Raw genomic sequence first — 6,188 nt, 5'->3', positions numbered from 1 at the left:
CAACAGCACATGAAAAGGATCATACACCATGATCAAGTGGGGTTTATCCCAGGAATGCAAGGATTCTTCAATATATGCAAATCAATGAACGTGATACACCATATTAACAAATTGAAGGAGTAGAACCATATGATCATCTCAATAGATGCAGAGAAAGCTTTCAACAAAATTCAACACCCATTTATGATAAAAACCCTCCAGAAAGTAGGCATAGAGGGAACTTTCCTCAATATAATAAAGGCCATATATGACAAGCCCACAGGCAACATCATCCTCAACGGTGAAAAACTGAAAGCATTTCCACTAAGATCAGGAACAAGACAAGGTTGCCCACTCTCACCACTATTATTCAACATAGTTTTGGAAGTTTTAGCCACAGCAATCAGAGAAGAAAAAGAAAAAGAAGGAATCCAAATCAGAAAACAAGAAGTAAAGCTGTCTCTTTTTGCAGATGACATGATACTATACATAGAGAATCTTAAAGATGCCATGAGAAAACTACTAGAGTTAATCAATGAATTTGGTAAAGGATCAGGATACAGAATTAATGCACAGAAATCTTTTGCATTCCTATACACTAATGATGAAAAATCTGAAAGTGAAGTGAAGAAAACACTCCCATTTACCACTGCAACAAAAAGGATAAACTACCTAGGAATAAACCTACCTAAGGTAACAAAAGACCTGTATGCAGAAAATTATAAGACACTGATGAAAGAAATTAAAGATGATACAATTAGATGGAGAGATATACCATGTTCTTGGATTGGAAGAATCAACACTGTGAAAATGACTATACTACCCAAAGCAATCTACAGATTTAACATAATCCCTATCAAACTACCACTGGCATTTTTCACAGAACTAGGAGAAAAAATTTCACAATTTGTATGGAAACACCAAAGACCCCGAATAGCCAAAGCAATCTTGAGAAAGAACAATGGAGCTGGAGGAATCAGGCGCCCTGGCTTCAAACTATACTACAAAGCTACAGTAATCAAGACAGTATGGTACTGGCACAAAAACAGAAAGATAGATCAATGGAACAGCACAGAAAGCCCAGAGATAAACCCATGCACATATGGTCACCTTATCTTTGATAAAGGAGGCAAGAATATACAGTGGAGAAAAGACAGCCTCTTCAATAAGTGGTGCTGGGAAAACTGGACAGATACATGTAAAAGAATGAAATTAGAACACTCCCTAACACCATACACAAAAATAAACTCAGAATGGATTAAAGACTTAAATGTAAGGCAGACACTATAAAACTCTGAGAGGAAAACATAGGCAGAACACTCTATGACATAAATCACAGCAAGATCCTTTTTGACCCACCTCCTAGAGAAATGGAAATAAAAACAAAAATAAACAGATGGGACCTAATGAAACTTCAAAGCTTTTGCACAGCAAAGGAAACCATAAACAAGACCAAAAGACAACCCTCAGAATGGGAGAAAATATTTGCAAATGAAGCAACTGACAAAGGATTAATCTCCAAAACATACAAGCAACTCACGCAGCTCAATATCAAAAAAACAAACAACCCTATCAAAAAATGGGCAGAAGACCTAAATAGACATTTCTCCAAAGAAGATATACAGATTGCCAACAAACACATGAAAGAATGCTCAACATCATTAATCATTAGAGAAATGCAAATCAAAATTACAATGAGATATCATTTCACACTGGTCAGAAAGGCCATCATCAAAAAATTTATAAACAATAAATGCTGGAGAGGGTGTGGAGGAAAGGGAACCCTCATACACTGTTGGTGGTATGTAAATTGATACAGCCACTATGGAGAACAGTATGGAGGTTCCTTAAAAAAACTAAAAACAGAACTACCATATGACCCAGCAATCCCACTACTGGGCATATACCCTGAGAAAACCATAATTCAAAATGAGTCATGTACCAAAGTGTTCACTGCAGCTCTATTTACAATAGCCAGGACATGGAAGCAACCTAAGTGTCCATCAAGAGATGAATGGATAAAGAAGATGTGGCACATATATACAATGGAATATTACTCAGCCATAAAAGGAAACGAAATTGAGTTATTTGTAGTGAGGTGGATGGATCTAGAGTCTGTCATACAGAGTGAAGTAAGTCAGAAAGAGAAAAACAAATGCCGTATGCTAACACATATATATGTAATCTTAAAACAAACAAAAAAGATCATGAAGAACCTAGGGGCAAGACGGGAATAAAGACACAGACCTACTAGAGAATGGACTTGAGGACATGGGGAAGGGGAAGTGTAAGCTGGGACAAAGTGAGAGAGTGGTAGTATATATATGGATATATATACACTACCAAATGTAAAACAGATAGCTAGTGGGAAGCAGTCACATAACACAGGGAGATCAGCTTGGTGCTTTGTGACCAGCTAAAGGGGTGGGATAGGGAGGGTGGGAGAGAGGGAGATGCAAGAGGGAAGAGATATGGGGATATATGTATATGTATAGCTGATTCACTTTGTTATAAAGCAGAAACTAACACATCATTGTAAAGCAATTATAGTCCAATAAAAATGTTAAGAAAAAAAAAGAGGATAAGCATGTACAAAAGATACAGCATATCAAAATGCTACAAGCTGAAAGTGAGAAAGCTAAATACGAGGTATTTATAGGAAGATAAGAAAACAGGAGGGGAAAATAAGGCAAAATTGTCTGATCCTAATAGATAGAGGTCTACAGAGAAAAAACATAGCCAATTTCCTCCTCCAAAGTCAGGGGAAAAAGAGTATGTGGAAAGGATAAACTGTACAAGTGAACATGATATTTTTCTTAAGAGTATGTATACAATACTCTCTCGACTCCAGATGTTTATGCATCTCCTTCTCTCTCGTTAATGTCCTTTCTTTTATCCCCACATGTCCAAATCCTGTCAATCTTTTAATTCATGTGACTTCAAATCCTTCCCTGATCCCCACGGCTGGAAGTAATCTCATCCTAAACACCCATAATTTATGATAAATTTTTAATCATAAATTTATGATTTTTTCATATATTGTATGATTATTGAATTTTTTAGGGGAAGAGAAAGGAACTATCATTTATATATTTGTGACCTTCTATGACAGATACTTTAAAAGCATTAACCCTTTTATTCTCACAGGGTGTTTTCTATTTCCATTACATACCTGAAGAAATCAAAGGTCAGCCCATGGTCTCTACAGCTCCACGTCCCTTTCACAATACTCCATTGTGCTATCCATGTTATTATACTTATTTAAGTATTATATTATATACTTATATCAGTATAATATATATTGATCTAAGTATTTCACTCAACACATATTTACTAAAGACTTACTCTGACCTCTATTCTAGGACTACAGAGGGGTCCTTTCCATGCCTTCAAGATCACCATTTAGTGCGGAAGTAAGTAGGCATTCGCAATTTAACATCCCAGAGAATATTAATTAGCTGAACATTAACAGGAAATTTTGCCTTTTTTAAAGCCTCAGCATGGGGAACTCTGAGTCAAGAAAGTCAAACAGGTCTTGAAGACTTCTCAGATTCTTTAATGTAAGATCTCCAGGAGGTGAATAGGAAGGAGTATTTCCCAGACTTCTTTTTTGTTTTTTTATTGTAGTTAAAATATACTTAGCATAAAATTTACCATGTTAACCATTTTTCAGTGGACAATTCAGTGGCCTTAAGTACATTCACAATGTACAACCATCACTGCTATCCATTCCAGAACTTTCTGACCATACGTTTTGTGGAGAATACTACTACCAGTGTGGGGTCCCAAAGAATACCTTTTAAGAACTGTGTGACATGGTATCAGGACTATGGCAGGGGATACACAGGATGCTGTGAGAACACAGGACCCAAGGGCAGGTCTTTCCAACACAGAAAGGCCTAAATGTCTAACCGGACACCTGTAGGCCAAGAGTTAGCCAGAAATGACAGACATGAGCAGCAGGGTAAAGGCCCAGTTTGAAAGAGACACTGCATCCTCAGGCCTATGAAAATTACTCACGGGCCCCCAGAGACAGAGGAGCATCATATAAGCAAATGGCTGGTTAAATGTCAAGGAGACAAGGAGATCGGCCAAGGAGAAGACAACTTTATGCCTGTGTTACTCTCCTCAATGCTGCAGTGATGGTAAACTTTTATAACTTCTGGAGGCTGAGAATTCAACGTCTGTTCTCAGGGGGAAGGAACAGCCCCAGTACCAACCATTTGCATTCATCCCAATCAGATCTATGACTTCATGAAAGATCATTAAATAGTTGGCCATGCATATATCACCAAAGCATTTAGAAATGAACCACAGGAACATTTAGGTGAACGTTTAGGTGAACATTTACATTATAAGTAAAAATTTAATAAACTTTCTTCCAATACAAAACTAGAAATATCTACCTTCAGTTTCAGATCAAGCCATTTACTCTTTCCCTTAAAATTCTGAAATCAAACCGAATGTCCCTTTTTGTAGTTTAATACACCACCGTCTAATTATGGTTGTTAGTTTCTTTAATGTGTTCATTTCCTTCACTTCCCCTGTTTTATTTGGGGAATTTAATTTGAGAGAATGAGGCAAGCGTTGCCAGAGTAAATCCCAAAAGATGTAAAGACCCTGAGATTTGAAATGCAACTGCCTCCCCAACCCGCCACGACACCTGAGACTTCGTAAAAGCAGTAGAAAAGTCTGAACAGTGATGAAATATTCTTTCCTTCTTAGTAACAGAGCATTCTTCATCTTTATTACTGCCAAGAATGCTAGCTTGCTATTAAGGGACTTACAAAAATGTTGAAAAACTCCATGTTCATTCTTAAAACCAATAGGAAGAAAGTATGGGAAAACGTAGACAAGCATAATACACTTTACACCGTGTGCGTTATGTGCACTGAAGCCTATAAAACCTCTTGACAGAGAAAGAAGGTCCAGATCCACACAGGTCATTACTAAATTCTTTCATGTGAACTCCACATTGTTCTCAGAAAACTGGGTAAGCAGTTTTGGAGCGTTTCATTGGCCAATCAAAAACTGAAAATAAATGTAGAATCTTAAAAAAGTTTAATAAAAAATACTTTAAATAAAAATAAGCTCATAGACACAGAGAACAGAGGCAGGAGGCTATAATGCAACAGCATGGTGAGTATAGTTAATAACACTATATTGCTAACTGAAAGTTGATGAGAGTAGATCTTAAAAGTTCTCAGCAGACGAAAAAAAATCCTGTAACTATGTGTGGTGATGGATGCTACCTAGACTTATAGTAGTGATTATTTTGCAATATATATAAATGTTGAATTACATATGTTGGACACCTGAAACTATATAATGTATATTGTACACCTGAAACTAATATAATGTATGTCAATTATACCTCAACAAAAAAATTAAAATAAAATCCTAAATCCAAAAAAAGAATAAAAAGTCAAATAACTTCACAGAAAGTCATACACTATATTTCCCAGTTGTAGATTCATGCTGTGCATATCAAACACTCTAAAAACTTGTGCAAAAATGAAACTTACCTATTTTTCTCTAGGGAAAAAAAGTGAAAATAAGCTGCAACTAACTTTCCTCAGCCCATAGATCTTCAACCTCACACAGGGGATAACGTCATCCATCCTGGAATAGCTGGATAACTTCATCACCGAATCACTGCAGGTCTCAGTAGATCTCAGGCTGCCCCACCAGCAACACTTTACTCATGGATCTTCAGAAAAGCAATGAATCACTCACTTAGCACAGGGTGAGGTCTCTTATTTGTATCACTGTAAAGTAACAACGAAGCAACAAACCAGCTAGGAGTGTTCAGAAATACAAAGCTAAATTGAGGAGAAGTTTTGTATTTGCATACAAAACTGCAGAATTCACAATCTACAATTCCTGTGATTGTTTCCCTTCAGGGCTATAATTGGGGGCTAGCAATGTTCTCTTGGAGCAGCTGAGGCAGCCTAAAGACCCTCTCTCAGGCTGCAGTTTTTATTCCCACTCCTCCTCTTTTTACATGGTGTTCCCTGGTGGCGCAGTGGTTGAGAGTCCGCCTGCCGATGCAGGGGACACGGGTTCGTGCCTCGCTCCGGGAAGATCCCACATGCCGCAGAGCGGCTGGGCCCGTGAGCCATGGCCGCTGAGCCTGCGCGTCCGGAGCCTGTGCTCCGCAATGGGAGAGGCCACAACGGTGAGAGGCCCGCGTACCGCAAAAAAAATAA

Source organism: Orcinus orca, chromosome 14 (genome assembly GCF_937001465.1).
Source record: "Orcinus orca chromosome 14, mOrcOrc1.1, whole genome shotgun sequence".
Lineage (NCBI taxonomy): Eukaryota > Metazoa > Chordata > Mammalia > Artiodactyla > Delphinidae > Orcinus > Orcinus orca.
The sequence above is the reverse complement of the archived record's forward strand: the minus strand, read 5'-3'. Positions refer to the sequence as shown.